This window comes from Sinocyclocheilus anshuiensis, unplaced genomic scaffold (assembly GCF_001515605.1).
Source record: "Sinocyclocheilus anshuiensis isolate Anshui unplaced genomic scaffold, SAMN03320099.WGS_v1.1 scaffold801, whole genome shotgun sequence".
Classification (NCBI taxonomy): Eukaryota; Metazoa; Chordata; class Actinopteri; order Cypriniformes; family Cyprinidae; genus Sinocyclocheilus; species Sinocyclocheilus anshuiensis.
The window spans coordinates 461,606-481,075 of record NW_015536541.1 but is presented as its reverse complement, the minus strand read 5'-3'; the positions used below and the strand labels follow the sequence as shown (position 1 = coordinate 481,075).

At 35.3% G+C, this 19,470-nt stretch overlaps 1 long non-coding RNA gene across 1 annotated transcript in view; it reads right to left on the bottom strand.

The window, feature by feature from the left end:
- Positions 1-6,201: 6,201 nt before the first annotated feature.
- LOC107697639 (uncharacterized) overlaps positions 6,202-19,470 on the bottom strand; it is an 18,884-nt gene continuing 5,615 nt past the window's right edge. Inside the window, exon 3 of the long non-coding RNA XR_001635226.1 lies at positions 6,202-6,267. This is a non-coding gene — a long non-coding RNA (uncharacterized LOC107697639). The remainder of the gene's footprint in view (positions 6,268-19,470) is intronic.

Genomic DNA, 19,470 nt, shown 5'->3' with positions numbered 1-19,470 from the left:
TTATTTATTTTCTAATTATTTATTGTAATTATTTTAATAAATGTGAAATAGATATCGATTTAATTGCAGAAATTATGGATACTGTATGCATGTGTTATTTACTTTAAATATCTTTAAATTGTGTGATATCACATAGGCCTATATTGGCTTTATATCAGCTTTAATACTCATTTTCCTCCACTTCTTACCTAACCACGCCCATTCCCAAATGCCCCCCCCCTCCCCCTACCTGTCTCCACCCTCTCTATATCCCCACCTCCTTCTCAGAGCTCTGCCTCTGTGCAGGCTTCACACAGATCCTAATTTCTCGCTGTCTGTTGGAGCTGAGACAGTTCCTGTGCGTGTGTGTGTGTGTGTGTGTGTGTGTGTGTGTGTGTCTGTGTTTGAACTGGGAAGCAATGCTGCCTCTTGCCTCTGCATACCAACATAAAACAACAACAGACAGAAGAAAAAAAAGAAACAAAGGTGGTAAATAAAATGTGTGTGTGTGTGTGTCTGTGTTTGAACTGGGAAGCAATGCCAGAGACTGCCTCTGCATACCAACATAAAACAACAACAGACAGAAGAAAAAAAAGAAACAAAGGTGGCATGGACTAAATAAAATGGACTAAAACAAATCAAAAACAAAAAAGGCAAATACACCGCAAATACACCATAGTGCCTGTTAGAGAATAAATATGCCATTACATGTTTGTCTATGAATAAGACTTATTGAAGGAGAGAGAGAGCTGATGGCAGGGATTTGTGCAGCATCTTTCAGTCTCAGTGACATTATCTACTTGATTACAATCCCATAAGAATCCCATAATAAACTCATTTAACATGATTTCTCTTCCTTTACAGATCTTTTCCCCACGTTTCCTCTGCAGCCTCCCCTCCTCCCATCTCTGTCACACATTTTCATTTCTCCATCAGTCTATAGAGAGTCCATAGGAGGCAAATTAATGCAGTCTTTGCTCCACTTTCAAGGCTTGATATAACACGACAAATACTATGCTTTTTGCAGCTCCTTGGTTTTTCCAAGGAAACACTTCTTATCAATAAGCACTTTGGCTATAAATGGGTCTTGGAATGGCTATATTATTTTTCTAAAAGGATCAGCATTATAGGCTCTCAGCTGTGGGTTCTTTGTGATCCCATAAAATAAATCAGTTTTGTGGATTTTAGTCAATGTGTGTTAGCTATGAAACTATCTACAGTATATTTATTACTATCCTCACAACTAAAACTGCAGCAGATGCACAATAACAAAATTGCAGTCTTTGACTTCTAGGAAAACCAGGGAAAAACACTGATGACTCATCATGCACTATACAGATTTTTGTCCAATCAGATGACTCTAGATTGAAAATTACCCTCCTCCTAAAGGGATAGTTCACCAAATATTTTCATCACTCACTCTCGCAAACATGTATGACTTTCTTTCTTTTGTTAAACTTAAGATATTTTGAGAAATGTGTTTTTTTTTCCCCATCAATGGAAACCAAAGCTGTTTAACATTTTTTTCATAGTATCTTGTTTTGTGGTCCACAGAAGAAAGAAAGGATGAGCAAAAAATAACTATCCCTATCATTTCAACCACAAACCAAATAGCAAATCACATCTGTCCTTTTCAGAAATACATCAACAGGAACAGAACACTACACTAGTCAAGCAGTGGTTTAATCAGTTCATAGACCATTTTCTAAGAATCTCAGATACTTTTTAAATGGTAAAACTGCATAGAATACAGAAAGCATCAAAATTAAAATGTACATATTGCATGCATTGTAAGGTGTTTTGGACAAAAGCATTGATGGAAATGAATGTACAGTAAATCCTCACTTTGCTTGGATTATGTTATGTTTCACACACATAAGATGCAGTGGGACTGTGTGGGTAAATGTGGATGGGTTGTATAATTCATATTGTTTGTCTTCTAGTGTGATATGTGAAGCAATGGAAGGGCTTTACTAGACACTCAACCCTCATTAACGTTGAAGAGCATTTAGAGGGAAAAATCGCTCCACTCAGACTAACTCTACATACTCAAAGATGCTGTAGCACAGAATGGTTATTTGGACATTGGGGCCTTTTTATTTACACCACTGAGTGATTTTCAATTGTAATTTAGAAATGATTTTATAGACTTGCATACACATAAACACACTCACTGTAGCCATCTGAGGTGCACAACAGCTTGGGTAAGAATGGAATTCACACATGAATAGAACAAGAATCAGGTGATGTTTTCACTCCTGGGAACAGGAAACAATGACCAGCCTGTTCTCATCACAATGACAATGGAATAATGAAACCTGTGTCGCTATGACAATGACAACGGATTGGAACATGTCTAGAATCCTTGTCTCTGTCATAGACGTGGATGATTCTGTAATATCTGTCCCTTGAGGAGTGCTAGCAGATGTTCAAATAGGTTTCATTGTCCAGATGTTTGTTTGATTATGGCCATTAGAATCAGTTGGGAGGATCTTTACAGTAGTTATTGGTTTCCTAATAAGTACTGTGGCGTACTATGGTACAGTGATGGTATCAGATCAATATAAATGGTACACTGATGCACTTTGTGGTTTAGGAATAAGAGAGTTTTGTGATTTTTCAAGCTTTTGAAGTTTGGGCTGCTGTTGTCACTAGTACTAGTAACTAGGGATGCACCGATACCACTTTTTCCAGTACTCGCCCGATACCGATACTTTTATTTTTGGTACTTGCCGATACCGAGTACCGATACCAATATTTTATCGCATTTGTACATTCATACATATACTTCGTAGTAGACATCCTTAACTCCTTTCTGCTGTCTGTTGTTCTGTTGTTGGTGTTTCTTTGTCTGAATATGGCGCTTATCACATGCTGTGTAGTATCAGCGTTTGGTATCGGGGCATTTTAACGAGTACGAGTACGAGTACAAGAGCTCAGTAACGGGCCTGATAGGTGCATCCCTACTAGTAACTTTAACAAGATGCCAAAATCGTGATATTGTACAACCTGGATTGCACAAAAACATAGTTTTTATTTTTTCTTTTGGGAAGGGGATGGTTAGGTTTAGGCCATCCACCTTTCAACATTACACCACCATGTAGGTCATCCATCTACAACCACTTCACCATAATGGGCGAATTATTAGTGAATGAAAATAATTTGTTCACTTAAAATATTCATTAATCAATGAAACTCCACTAGGGCAAACATACACAGAAATAAAATTCAATAATAAAAAAAAAAACATAGATTTTGTGTACGGCCCACAGGCTGGACTTTGAGTACCTCTTATTGTCTCTCTTTTATTTTTCTGTCTGTTAACTAATGTGTGTGTGTGTGTGTGTGTGTGTGTACTGGTATATATGGTTTATGAGGACACAAATGTGTGTGTGTGTGTGTGTGTGTGTGTGTGTGTGTGTGTGTGTGTGTGTGTGTGTGTGTTTGTGTGTGTGTGCGTGTGTGTGTGTGTGTGTGTGTGTGTGTGTGTGTGTCCAGCTTAATGGAGTGAAAGACTACAGGGACTGCATGATAGGAGCCAACCGGCAGGTTTAAAACAGAGGATCCAGTTAATCCTCATCCAAACACACAAATACTCAGACACAGCACAGCTCAACCCCACCATTCCCCTGATCAGGGCTATTCAAACTGAGTGGAACAAAAACCCACATGAATTGAACTGGTGAAAAAGGACTAAATGCATGATATGGTTATGTCTGAATCTAAATTAAACTGAAACATATTTATGTATTTATCTTAATATATTTTATATATTTGTAATAATTTATTACATAATATTTTTATATATCTGCCATTATTGGATATTTAATAACGCTTAACACTTTCAGTCTCAAAATGAATTTCCATTGTTCACATTGTACATTATACTGTAAATTTAAAATGATTTCATTTTATTTCTAAGATATTTTATTTATGTATTTATTTATACAGACAACAATACAGTAAACCATTAATACAAGTCATTTATTGGTTATGAGCAATAACATGAAAACAATTACCGGCTTATCTGTAGCGGCCAGATCTTCAATATCAATATGCATTCATAGTTAAATACACTGATCAGCCACAACATTAAAACCACTGACAGGTTAAATTAATAATATTGATTATATCATTACAATAGCATCTGTCAAAGGGTGGGATATATTAGGCTGCAAGTGAACAGTCAGTTCTTGAATTTCATGTGTTGGAAGCAGAAAAATATAGGCAAAAAAAAGGAACTCTGACAAGGGCCAAATAGTGATGGTTAGACAACTGGATCAGAGAATCTTCAAAATGGCAAGTCTGTTGCTATGGTCAGAAGAGATAAGGGGCTTAGCCCCTGAAAAAAAAAACTAATAATAATATGTAATTTACTCTATTTTGATCACAACCAATGAAATCAGAGTTTATATACAAACTATAAACTTTTATCCCTGAACTTCTCTGATTATTTTATGTTTGTAACACAGAAATATTTAAACTGTGAGGTTGAAAAGACTGTTTGTGAACTTGTTTCATACCTACTTTTAACTGTATGTTAACTTTTTTTTTTACAGAGGTTGAAAGATTTGTAGTACAAGAAAAAAATATGTTACATCTCTGAAAACATTTAACCACAAGTAATGCAGTTCATCGCTTAAAAAAGGACATTAATGTTCTATTATTATAATATAAAAACATTAAACAAAATAAGAAAACACTGTTTCACTATAAATAAAAAAAACTGAGTATTTAAGAATAAATATAACAATTATTATATCATTGTATTTTACAAAAAAAAAAAAAAACATTAATTTTGCAGGGTGACCTGTTAAAATGCAGAGAGCCTATAACAATCAATCATTAGAAATGTCTAAGGTTTTATTATAAAATATTTAAATTATTATGATATAAACAAAAAAAAATCTGTGACAGTAATTTCTTAATTTTTGTCAGGATGCATCCACTAAGAGAAAAAAAGAATTTGTAAGAATTTGTGAGAACACACATGTAATGTAGTGTCTGTTTCATTCATACTGGTAGCCAGAGGGCAGAAACTCCACAAGTGAGACTCACAGAAGTAATAGAACTCATGACATTCCAGGAAATCCTTAATATGGATAAAGAAATCCATCTATCGCTGTAGCTAAGTGAAATGCGGATAGAGACGTTTTACCTGATGAAACATCAATACAATAAACTTACGATTACGACAATATATGGTTTATTTGTGTTCATCAAGCCATCTCGGGTATTTTTTATAAGAATAAAGTATATTTATAATGCATTGTTAATCAACGTAGCCTTCTATCTCTGTATAGCAGTGGTTCTCAACCTTTTTTGGGCCAGCGCCCCCCTACCCATTCTCCAGGTCCCTTACCACCCCCATCATATAAAATGTAGTCTAATGGTCTTCACTGAATATTAAAGTTGATTATTTTGTGTTTATAATTAGGACTATTATTATATTTACAGTAGGCTACCATTCTAATGTTTGGTTTCATCATGATTTTAAGAAAAATAATTGCCTACTTTAATTCATGGATCCATTAAATTGATAAAAAAAAGACAGTAAAGTGGGTTTTTTTAAAGAAAATTATTTGACAATAAGTGTAAGAAGAGTTTTTTAAGCATGCTTGTGATTTTCAGTGCTTTGGTAATGTTTCTTTCACACTCTATCTGACACTGATGCCGTTGCCCCAAAGGTTAAAGAGACTTTAAAAAATCCTGTTTAGAATATATTCACAGGGGAATTTTTACAGAAGAGATTTCAGTTTGTTCTTCCTTTCCTAGAGCTCTTGAACGCCCTTATACTGCTTTGAATTTACGTCTAAATTTTGGGTGGATGTTTAATAATAATAATAAAATGTATCCTTTTGACAAAACATCAGGGGCTTAAGCTCCAGAAGAGCTACCGTTGCTCAAATTGCCAAAAAAGAAAAAAAAACTTAATACTGGTAATGACAGAAAGTTCAAGGTGTTGGCTTGGCTTTCAAATTCCCCACATCTCAATCAGATTGAGCATCTGTGGGATGAGCTGGACCAACAAATCCAATCCATGGAGGCCCCACCTTGCAACCTGTAGGACTAGTCCCGGTAAAGTCAATATTAAGTATGTGTTCTGAGTTTGTCACACCACAGAAAAATGTATTATTAATCACTCAACCAAATTTGAATGATAAAAAATCCGCTAAGTACATAAAGTTATCAAAATCTCGAAAAAAAATGGGCAGTATCCTCTGCTCTCAAATGCTGGGGGCGTGTCCGCTGTCTGCGCTGAAACCACGCCCACTCGCGGGAAAGCTGCTGCCTCTTAAGTGTCAAATACCACTACAGCCTGAATGGATGCTCCTAGCAGCTTAATTGGATTTACAAAGCCATACATATTTGCTCATACATATTTTTTCCGGTGCGTCATCGACAGTTATTATAGTGTTAGGGGAGGGGCCATGATCGGTGGCTCCAGTGCGTCATCGAGCCACCGTTTTAGCCCCGCCCAAAAAATCCTGAACACAGAATTGGTGAAAAACTGTTTAACGGTCTAACGCCACTGTTCAGTACTACAGAATTCTGAGAAACAATTCTCAGAATTGACTTTGTAGGGACTTTAACAGATCTGCTGCTAACGTCTTGGTGCCAGAAACCACAGGACAAATTCAGAGGTCTTGATATTAGGCTGGTGGTTTTAATGTTGTGGATAATCAGTGTAGTACATTAATAAAAACAAAGCAGAATAATAATATATTGGTTGTTGCTTGTTCAAGTGTATGGTTTCATTAGCATTTCACCCACCACATTTACATATACACACATGAATGTGCACACATACACAGCAGAATATGAAAGCAGACAATAAAGTGGGGTGAGATGTGGCATTGCAGTGTCCCAGATACCAACTAACACAATGAACACAGTTCATCCCTAAACCCTCCTCCTTTTCATTATATTTCCCTCTCCCTCCAGGTTCTGGGCTAGAGCTCACATGAGAGGTGGCACACTTTGAAGATAAATATAGAAAAGAGGTGCAATCCTTACACACACGCACAAGACACCACAACACACACCATGTCACTCCAGATTCAGAATATGCACGTTCGTCCCAGCACTGGTGATTGTCACCGCTCTCCTATTGAAATGGAACAAGATCATCATAGAGACTCCATAACAAAGACAGTGGCAGCTAAGCTGCCTGACAATGGCACTGGATTGGACCTGTTGTCTGCCTGAGCCCCCATTGGGCCACCTAAGAATGGAATTCATCCAGCATTACATTGCAGAACAAAGAGCAATCGACACAAAGCAAGATGGCAGTTCTGCGGTAGAAAATACCCTCTTTGCATTACAGCAACCCTGAGACTGCAGGCGGTTAGAGAGTTTTTAATATTAGAACTTGAAATTCAGCATATTTTCTTACATTTTTAATTGCAAGTATTTTTAAGAACTTATTTGAAGTACATGAAATGTCATGTAAAGGACTTCAGAACGCAGCCTTTGAAAGCATACGGTAAAATGTAAGAGGCTTTAAACCTGGCATTAAGAATAAATTGGTTATCGGATCAAAACCTAGCAGTTCTTATATAGGGTAAAATATTTGTTATTAAAAGTGCTTTCGATTTTTGTTTTAACTCTGTTAGTATCCTTTACCATACAGGGCCCAAAAATAGGCCCTTATTATATAGTGAAAGTTAGTTTCAGGTCAGCTGACGAAGTGGTTATTTGCCCTGCTATACAGGGCTAGCTTACATATTTTATGCATATTTATCCATTGAAAACTTAAATATTTGGTTTTCTGTGACATATGGTTATGAATACTGTTCGTCAGCTTAATTTTTAAACCTCAATCTGTGTTAGCAAGTTAGTCATTTTACTAACAAGCAGCATCTACTGTAACTACATCTAGCAACATATAACTCACTAACACAGATTCAGGCTTTTACTGAAATTGCAAGAATGACTTGCAATACTCATGGTATAAAACAAGTTAATGTCAGGTGTAAAGCAGACATTTGTGTCAAAGTATATACAGCATACTGAGAAACTGTGGAACTGCAAACACAGCCCTATCAAAATGTTAAAGATATTGTGTTGCCCTTGGTTTCAGTAAACCTGTTTGGCTACAGTGTGAGAGTGAGTATTAAATGTTCTCTGCAGTTTGATTTATGCAACCTGTCTTTGAAGTTGATCTTCTACCGCTTTACATTAGGAGTATTTTGTAAATAGAAGACCAAACACATCAGCAAAATTCCATTTACAACATGAAGGTTCAGTTTCATCACAGTGAAGGTCACGCTTGCTAGTTTATTTTCAAACCCCAGCACAGACATTCTGTATGCACACAGAGTGTCGAGCAGGTTTACGAGCTCTCTGCGCGAAACACGTCCTTGAACTGGTTTTCTGTGTGCTGACCCAACACTCTAGGCCATAAGTTGTTATGGAGTTAAGCCAGTGTGTGTGTGTGTGTGTGTGTACTCTTTGGCCAAACTCTCTCAGATGTTTTGAGGCTATTGTTTTGGCTCAGGATCCCAGCCAAACCCACTGCCATAGAGGACATTCTGTCTGTCTGTCTGTCTGTGTGTGTGTGTGTGTGTGTATAAAGTTGGTCCCCATCAAACATGGAAACCAGTATGTGTGTGTGTGTGTGTGTGTGTGTGTGTGTGTGTGCACCAATCTTTGAATGACAAGAAGCAGTAAACTAAAGGAGAGAACAACAGAAGAAATGTTCAAGTGCATCTGAGAATGTCCATGTCAACCAAACTTAATTTCTTCTGGACTAATCTGACTACTGTTCCAGTCACATGACTTGCGATATGTCAAAGGACAGCCCATTAAGCTGTGACACCAAAATTAATGCATTTTAATGGTATTCATTTAAAATATTCATAGAATGAATAAACTTTGTAATGCATAATATTTCAGTGTCCAAATAATCCTTTTAAAACAAAAATTATTATGATAATTAATAATTATGATAATTATTATCCATGTCAACCAAACTTAATTTCTTCTGGACTAATCTGACTACTGTTCCAGTCACATGACTTGCGATATGTCAAAGGACAGCCCATTAAGCTGTGACACCAAAATTAATGCATTTTAATGGTATTCATTTAAAATATTCATAGAATGAATAAACTTTGTAATGCATAATATTTCAGTGTCCAAATAATCCTTTTAAAACAAAAATTATTATGATAATTATTATATATAAATAATCAATAAATATTAATTTATATTAATTAATATAATAAATATTAATTAACAAATCTTAATATATAACTGTAAATCATGAATATATAGAAGTAAATCAGATTATATAGTTATAAGCCTGAATATATAAATGTAAATTGTGATTATGTAGCTATAATTCTGAATGTACTGTATATGTGTGTATATAAGTAATCTGAAAATATAATTAGTTTAAATATACAGTATAAATGTAAACTGTAAACACAGTTATATTTATAAATCTTAAGAATATAAAATTATACATATATTTTACCCACGCACATGGCAACTGTATTTATATGGCTAAAGAACATATTATTTCACTGTATTATGCTACTGTCTTCACAAAGAAGTGTCTAGAGTCATGAAATTATTATGTCTAGTCATCAACTATATTTTTATCCTGTTGTTTTATGTTCAAGACTTTTTAATGCAGGCTACACTAATTCATAATGGTCAGTAGCCTAAGCTAAAAAAATAAAAATAAAAAGTCTGCACTGACAACGGAAATTAGAAGGTAGTAGCCTAAATATTTGGGTGGTTTAATATTATAATACAATGTCATTAATCAATATATTAAGATAACCCATGCTATGAATGACTAAAACAGCCTATAGACAATAATGAGCAATAATAATTCACCACACTGCATAGGATGATGCGATGACAAATTCAAGCGCACAGCTTCACCTAAATATTTATTAATTTGTTTAGTTATATAATTTATAATTTGAATAAGAGAACGACACCATTAAACTTTGGGTAATCAAAAAAATGGTTTTATTCATTACATCATATAGATCGGGGTTTTTTTCTTCAGGAAACAGCCAGACTAGAATAGCAGCAACACCGTAGCGAACAATAAACGATATGGCAAGACAAAAATTTAATAATTAACCCAAAGTTTGACCAATTAGAGTAATGTTAGGCTAAAACATGTAAATATGATATCTGGATCACTGTCAGATGAGCCGTCAGCTGCTGAGCCAACCCAGGACGCATAACTTACCACCAGACTCTCCATTGAAAGGCGTTGCCTAGAAATGTACAATGTTAAAACATAAGCGGCAAGAAAATGACAGCGCGAAAATACATGCATTATATAGCGGGTCAATTTGACCCGCTGGTGCTTATAGGTATAAATGCCCCGTTTTTTGATCTGGTTTTATCTAAATAATTTTTAACAACGTTGGATTGTAAATTACATCATTTTAGTAAAAGTAATTGACTGGGAGACTTGAATGTTTTATTTTAAACCTGTTATGTACATTTGAAAAACAGCCACGGGTAAAATTTACACAGTCGACCGCTTCCGCTCCTTACGGTCGTGCATATGTGGGGGAAAAAAAGCAGCGCTGTTTTATCACACTAGATACATTTGAAAGTTATGTTATTATGCTACTCTGTGCGGTCGTCACCGGTCTATTAAAATGCACAACATATTAAAGAGTCTTTGGTGTTTCCATGTTTTCTTCAAAACAAAACCGGAAATCCAGGGGTTATGACGTCATTGGCAGGCGACACAATGACACTATGGACACGGTCCGTGTCACTAGTTAAAATGGCTTATTTCTCTGGATTTAAACATTCTTCGAAACATTTGGGATAATGTAAGTACACAAGTCAGCAAAATATATAACACTGTTCTAGTGGGTTTTGGATATTTTAATAAAAAAATCTTACATATTGTGCCTTTAATTGTCATTGATCCATATACAGCAAGTAACATAACATTGTAGGTATTCTCAGCTGTACAGGCTTATCGCAATATTTAAAATACAATATGGTAACGACATAACTGACTCAAGTCGCTGCATCTGTTCCCTCAAGAAATCTATTGCTAATGCTAATATTAATAGCCTACTGCCCCTTTAGCGCTAATTCACATCAGTTACCTCCAAATCAGGCAGACGGCAGGATAGAAAAGAGTTTTAATCCACCGCAGAGTACCTCCTGTGATCCAAGGACAGTTTTTAGTCAGAGACGCCCCCAATTACACAGCACCTCAGAGCTAACAGACAGCCAGCACACTTATCTAACATGGCATCTCTGCATGCTAAGCATATTTCACTGATCCAGATTGATTCTTATTCATAAAACTCCCACTCTGTTTGGCATAATTTGACATGACAGGGACAGACAGACGTTTTAGGCAGAAGCAGTATGGGGGGTTTTGGTTGTGTGATGTTTTAAAGAATACCAACTGATATGACTGTCAGCGATTCATTTCCTTAATTAAGATAGAAACCATGAGGGAAACATTACCAATTTTTCAAGGAAGCAGACCTGCATTTATCATTCATATTTGTTTATTATGTTATGTTATGCCGCACTGCAACGTGAGATATTTTCTATGGTTTTCGAAGACATTGTTAATTATGTAAATAATGTAACTTCATTTAATTAATCTAATGTATTATAAATGCAACTAAATCAACCTAATAATTCCATAAATTCTATATTAAATTAACCTCAATTTAATAAATTTAGTTTTTACTATTAACTAGTAAACATATTAAAGCAAAAGAGTATTATCACGAAATATTTATACAATTTTTAATTCGTATTTTATTTCAGAAAATATTTCAATAAATAATATCAATACATTTCACAAATTACATTTTTTTTCATACACTGTAAAATAGAAATTTTAAAAGTTGTAAATAAAACAATTATTAGTGGTGTACATTTTACAAGAAAATTCTTCAAAATGTCATGTTTAATTCAATATGTTACTTGCTGTTTCTTTGTAATTGTTTGTTAAAATTACTAGCAATTTCTGAGTGAAACCTTTTTCCATATTTTTCCCCAGTGAAGGCTTTCTATTTTTTTTTTCTTTCTGTCATTAAAGGGTTTGTACTAGTAATACTAATACTATTGATTTTTAATTACTACTTTTCAATAACAATACATGCTATGATATTGTCATGTTTAAAAAAAAAATCAAAAGAAATGCCATGTTTTTTGGACATGTACCAGGACAAAACTTTAGTATCCTCTTAAGTATCATGTAAATACCACGGTACATGAATATGGTAATCATACAGTACCACAATATATATATCTCAGCACCTCTCTAATACCATCACCATAACATGATATTCCACTGTACTTTTAAGTAAGGTACAAAAAGTTTCATAAAAGCATATTGCTTTGTCGAGAAAACAACATCAGCACTTTAAGGTTCAGTTTGGGAGCACACATCAGTAACATCCCGCGGTATATAATTGGGCAACGGCAGCTTCCTGTTTATTGAAACAAAGCTAAAACCACAAATGGCAAACCATGGTTTCCATAAAACAGCATATTAAGTGCAGGGCCGTGTTGTGTTTGTCAAGGCCTCAGCATGCTTGAGTGTGTTCTTGAACAGAGACTCAGCAGGACTGCTGCGTCTTCCTCTCAGGGAGTGAACTCAAATAAAACAGCACAACTTTCAGCTCAGCAGGTTTAAAAAAGTCTAACTGAATAATGAACGAATTGTCGTTCTGGAGGTGTCTTTGACATTTCAGTAATACAGCTTTACAGCAGGAGAAACACAGAAGAGAGCCTCTTTGCGCTTTACTAACAAAGAGTGAATATTGCAGTGGGATTGCGAGTCAGGGTATTCATGTATTGCACATGTACACGCTCTTTATTTTATTTTACATTGTTATGAAATGGAATTCAACTGTCAAACCAAATGTTATAAAAAGGTGGCATTAGTGCCATCCTTAGATGGACAACTGCTACATTATCCATCTCACAAAAAATGTGGTTGTATGGAGTTGTGAGGTAGTTAGAAGACACCAATCATCCTTATTTAACAGTCGCTTTAGTAGAGGGTTTGCATGGCTTTAATTTGATGTGCACACATCATTTATGTAAAAACAGCAAGGGCCAGATATCTCTTTTGTAACTAGAAAGTGCAATGAATTGTATGAATAGGTGGAGTTTTGCTAAAATTTCCAATGTTGGAATCTCAGATTAAATTTAATTGATGTGTAGATGTAAAAACAGCAAGGGCCAGATATTGTAATTTAAATCATTTAAAAAAATTGATTATGTTGCTGTTCTTATAAAATTACCTGCCAAATGGTCATTAAATCCATTTGTTTACTCGGCAAAGCCAAATTTACTCACATTTGGCATTAAGTGTGTTAATTTTGGACCCTGTCCATATCTAGTAGAATAGGTGCTTTTAATCGGACTTTTTAATGAACATAAATAATAAATGTACTTTGCAGTAATCACAACTGCGAGACAGAAAAAGACATGCACTAATTCTCATGATAACTGTTAGTTTATGACTAAGAGAGAAGAGATGTACAATAAATAATGTAAAAACAACAAAAAAAGAATGCATACAATACTGTTGAAAAGTATTTTTTAAATATTAAATACTAAATTGAAACATTAAATTGGTCAAAAGTGACAGTAAAGACATTTATAATGTTACAAATAATTTATTTTACAACTCTAAACTTTATTCAAAGTGTCTTTGTGACAATGTCATAAGTTAGCTCTAATGTTTGGTTTATATTATTTGTATAAATGTTGTGAAGACACCAGAATCTAAACAAACAATGGGAAAAATGAACAAACATTTATACAAATAATATAAACCAAACAAACATGAGTTATACATATTAGAGCTAACTTATGACAATGTCACAATCCTAAAAAAAATGATGTTTCCACACAAATATTAAGCAGCACATCTGTTTTCAGTATTGATAATAGTAAGAAATTTGTCTTGATCAGCAAATCAGAATATTAGAATGATTTCTGAAGGAACATGTGACAATGAAGACTGGAGTAATGGCTGCTGAAAATTATGACTTTACCATCACAGGAACAAATAACATTTGAAAATATTTTAAAATAGAAAACAGTTATTTTAAAAAGTAATAATATTTCACACTGTATTTTTGATCAAAATCTGACTAGACCATGCATAAATGTCATAGAAAATAAATATACAAAAGCTCAAATTATACTATACATTTTTTTTTTATTTTAGATGTAACATTTAAACTTTTTCATATTATATACTTATTAAAAATTTTTCATATAAAAGTACAAAATATGATTTTTTTTTTCCATGCATGGTCATATAATTATAGAATTATATCAATATAGGTATCCGATCATACAGATCATTATGCATAGCAATTAACTAAATTATGTGCAAATAACACAAAAAAAATTATCATTATGAAAATCATAAGAATGCTCTCATGTTAAATTCTCATGCTTAAACGATGCTAAAAGAAAAAAAAAAAAAAGGCTCTGGCCACTTGATGATGATGCCAGTCCCAGGACACCCTAAACTCTTTTGGAAAGACATAGGTATATCTGCAGTATATCCATACATCCACGGTTTTGTGCAGTCCAAATGAACCTTGTTTTCAACATTTTAAACACTCTCTGAAATCTCAGAGGAGACCCGCATAGCCCATGCCAATATGTACAAAGTAGAAGTCCATGTGCTCTCTCTCTCCTTTTCTTCAATTCCTCCTCTTTCTTTCTTTCTTCATGTGCAACAGCTATTGATCAAGGCTCCAGAAGAACTACATCCTGACCTGCACTTTGATTAAGACTGGAGAAAGTGAACCTGTGTGAGAAAGAAGGAGAGAATGCACATGGGAGGTTCAGAATGAGAGGATAAGGCAAAGTTAGGGAAGCTGTCAGAAGCAGTCAGAGAGAGAAAGAAACAGCATTCTGCATCACTGGCTTGAGACGGGCTCTTTGAAGTTGCGGTTTGGCATGTGAGAAGATGAGAGTGATGCTGGCTTTGCATATGCACAAATGATCAGACCAAATGCTTACACTCAGAAGATGGCTAAACAAAGGGATGTGTGAGGAGATAAAGCAATGCAGAACTACAATATAGATCTTGCTGCATGAAAGAACCTGCAAATGAAGCTCAGAAGATGTGTGTGTTGGTACAGATGTGTTTGGCGGTATTAATTTTTTATATCTTTTTTTTTTCTGTCTGTGTTTCCACTCAAGCATTTGAGCGTCCACAAATACCGTATGGGCCTTGAGTGGCTTATATGTTTGTGTGTCCACAAAAATCAAAGTCAGAAACAGATGGAGACAGAAAAAAGGATATTATTCAAATATACAAACTGTTTTCATTAGATTTCACAATATGCTACAACAAACCTTCGCCATTAAGTTACTACTAAAACAAAGCGGGTTATTAGTTGGTCACTAGCTGGTTTCGAGCTGGTATTAGCCTGTTCAAACAGGTCATTAGCTGGTTTCTGCCAATTCTGTCTCTGAAGCAAAACATCTATACATCAATAAAATTTAATCTGAGATTCCAACATTGGAAATTTTAGCAAAACTCCACCTATTCATACAATTCTTTGCACTTTCTAGTTAAGATTACCACAAGTGGCAGTAAAACACCAACAACTTTTACACAAATTATGATTACAGGGGCAAATTATTAATTAATAAAGAATTATTTTGAGGCAGTTCCTTGCATAATACCATGTTATGACCTCAAAGGACATGTAAACTAATACATGTTGATGTTTGCATTGCATAACCAGCTCCATACATATGGCTTTTCTGACAGAGTAAACTTGCTCAGTAGCTCACCTGATAGGCATACAGAATTGCGGACCACGTGAGTCCCAAGAAACATGAGTCAGAATAAACTAACTCAAAACAAGCTAAAATGACACTGCTCCTTCAGCAAATGGGTTTTTACCTCATGTTTGATTTTGTTAACACAATCGGTTAAGGTATAGTGTACTTGGTACATTATTTTCAAATGTGATAGAACAAATGTGTGCCACTCACCGGGAATTTTGTGTCCAAACTACCACAATACATATAACAACCAATGTATTTAAAGATTGCCACAGTCAAGTTCATCTGTTTCTGATAAAACTGAATGTATTTTTAGTGCCTCTCATTGGACAGTTCATTTTGAAAGTGCAAAAACCAACATAATGTCATTTTGCAGAAATGTCACCACAGGCACATTTTTTCCAATGATCTTGGTTTATGAGGTTCTTTTCTCTAAATGTTCACCCTACCCTCAGTAAAGTGAGGATGTTTTTCATCCACTCTGATTTGGATGTGTCTCTCAGGATGCTCACAATAGCAGCTTCCACTGCAGAGCCTTTTGACACTTTTTTCACCTCTGTTTCCTGTGGACCGCTCACAGAACAGACTTACACACTTATACACACACGCAGAGGCGTTTCAATAAAAGTCCAAACCTTAAAATTAGATGACATAGCAAATATCTTTAATAAAAAAAAGTCATTAACTACTCAACAACCAGAAAGCAAGATAAGGGCGCTTCCTTCCAAATTAGCCACAATCTATTCCAATGTTAAAAACTCCCCATAAATCCATTAATGCCTGCATCAATGCAGTATCTGTGACTCAAACTCATATTCAGAGACGATCCGAACATTTAAAAAGCATTCTTTGAATTAAATCCAGAGACAACAAAGAAACAGTGACTAAGATCGGCTGATGCCATCCAGTGGCAAAACTCTTTTCTCTTTTCTCTTCCTCTTTCAGTCAGAACTCTTTAGGATTCCACATTTATGTGGGCATAAACCACACAGGCCTGAATCTGTGTTCACTCAGCAGTTCAAATATCACACAGACTTTATATATGCAGCCATCTGTCAGAGCATTTCCATCAGCATATCAGCCTCAAAAATGTATGTGCATTCATATATGTAGAAATACATTTTAGCCAAAACCAGGGTGGGGAAAAAACTAATAGAGTAAAGGAAAGAGATCTGTTCCGTACCCACTGTATATATATATATATATATATATATATATAAGTGGGAGATTTGCTCAGGATTCAGTTATTTCTGAGCTAATAAGGCAGAAATGTGTTGCTACGGTAACAGCTTTGCAGAGCCCAGAGGGCTTTTCCACTTCCTGGCTCAGTCTGAAGATGAGGCGGGAACTTCCTGTTCTCTCAAGGGACCAAAACACGACAGAGAAAGAACCTTTGGAAATCACAACGCTGTCCCGCACTGGATCTTTAGCACACATAATGCATGTTGACTTGCAGTTTGGTGGATTGTTTTATAACATTACCACAGGCACATAAGCAGCACATAAAGGCTAGGACACAAGCAAATGTTTACAGTAAAATGTACAGTAAAAGGTAATTTGCTTAAGATTATTTCTTATCAAAGTGTGTGCTATGTTTTACATGAAATAGTTAGTGAGCCTGGGGCCATACTGTCAGTTACTGTTAAAACTTAAAATTAATTTCTTTATATTTTTCATAAAAGTTCACTGTACAATGGAAACAGTGAAAATTTCAGAACCCATCGTTTCCCGCTGGGTCCATACAAGACCATCTACTGAAAATAAGCCACAAAAATGGTTAATTCATAGAGAGACTTTACAAACACTTGACTAACATTATAAGTGGACTTGAAAGAGAACAATTAAATGATAATTTCAGATTTGACTGCAGGCAAATCTAAGCCTCATGCAGGGGGGGCTTCAGCCCCATGTCTTTAATCTCAGGCCAACAATCAGCACTCAAATACGTTCACCTCTCTCCATGTTTACTGAAACAGCATCTGAGAGTTCATGAGTAAAATAGTGATATTCAATTTAAAGGGGTCATTGATGCCATTTCAATTTTTCCTTTCTCTTTGGAGTGTTACAAACTCTTGGTGCATAAAGAAGATCTGTAAAGTTGCAAAGACTAAAGTCTCAAATCCAAAGAGATATTCTTTATAAAAGTTAATGGGCCGATTGTGTTGTGGTGCTGTGGATGGTGTCCGCTGGGACACACTCAGCCAGATTGTGGTGCCGATGGGAAGTGCAGAGCGCATCCTTCACAAGCTGTTCCTAAGCTTTCACTGCCGCCAAATACAGTATAACACTACTCGCAGCTACTGGGGATGTTTGTTTTTGCTGAGCACTGTATATTTTTTCTCTTCTGGGTATATACAGTGGGTACGGAAAGTATTCAGACCCTGTTAAATTTTTCACTCTTTGTTATATTGCAGCCATTTGCTAAAATAATTTACGTTAATTTTTTTTCCTCATTAATGTACACACAGCACCCCATATTGACAGAAAAACACAGAATTGTTTACATTTTTGCAGATTTATTAAAAAAGAAAAACTGAAATATCACATGGTCCTAAGTATTCAGAAGGGGGTCTGAATACTTTCCGTACCCACTGTATATATATATATATATATATATATATAAGTGGGAGATTTGCTCAGGATTCAGTTATTTCTGAGCTAATAAGGCAGAAATGTGTTGCTACGGTAACAGCTTTGCAGAGCCCAGAGGGCTTTTCCACTTCCTGGCTCAGTCTGAAGATGAGGCGGGAACTTCCTGTTCTCTCAAGGGACCAAAACACGACAGAGAAAGAACCTTTGGAAATCACAACGCTGTCCCGCACTGGATCTTTAGCACACATAATGCATGTTGACTTGCAGTTTGGTGGATTGTTTTATAACATTACCACAGGCACATAAGCAGCACATAAAGGCTAGAAAACAAGCAAATGTTTACAGTAAAATGTACAGTAAAAGGTAATTTGCTTAAGATTATTTCTTATCAAAGTGTGTGCTATGTTTTACATGAAATAGTTAGTGAGCCTGGGGCCATACTGTCAGTTACTGTTAAAACTTAAAATTAATTTCTTTATATTTTTCATAAAAGTTCACTGTACAATGGAAACAGTGAAAATTTCAGAACCCATCGTTTCCCGCTGGGTCCATACAAGACCATCTACTGAAAATAAGCCACAAAAATGGTTAATTCATAGAGAGACTTTACAAACACTTGACTAACATTATAAGTGGACTTGAAAGAGAACAATTAAATGATAATTTCAGATTTGACTGCAGGCAAATCTAAGCCTCATGCAGGGGGGGCTTCAGCCCCATGTCTTTAATCTCAGGCCAACAATCAGCACTCAAATACGTTCACCTCTCTCCATGTTTACTGAAACAGCATCTGAGAGTTCATGAGTAAAATAGTGATATTCAATTTAAAGGGGTCATTGATGCCATTTCAATTTTTCCTTTCTCTTTGGAGTGTTACAAACTCTTGGTGCATAAAGAAGATCTGTAAAGTTGCAAAGACTAAAGTCTCAAATCCAAAGAGATATTCTTTATAAAAGTTAAGAGTCAACCACGCCTACCTAAAACGGCTCGTTCTAACACGCCCCCACATGTCTACGTCACAATGTGGGAATATTTGCATAACGCCGCCCAAATGTTCATGCAAAGAAAGTAGGTTTAACTTTTATTCTTGCTGTAGTATTGTTGGCC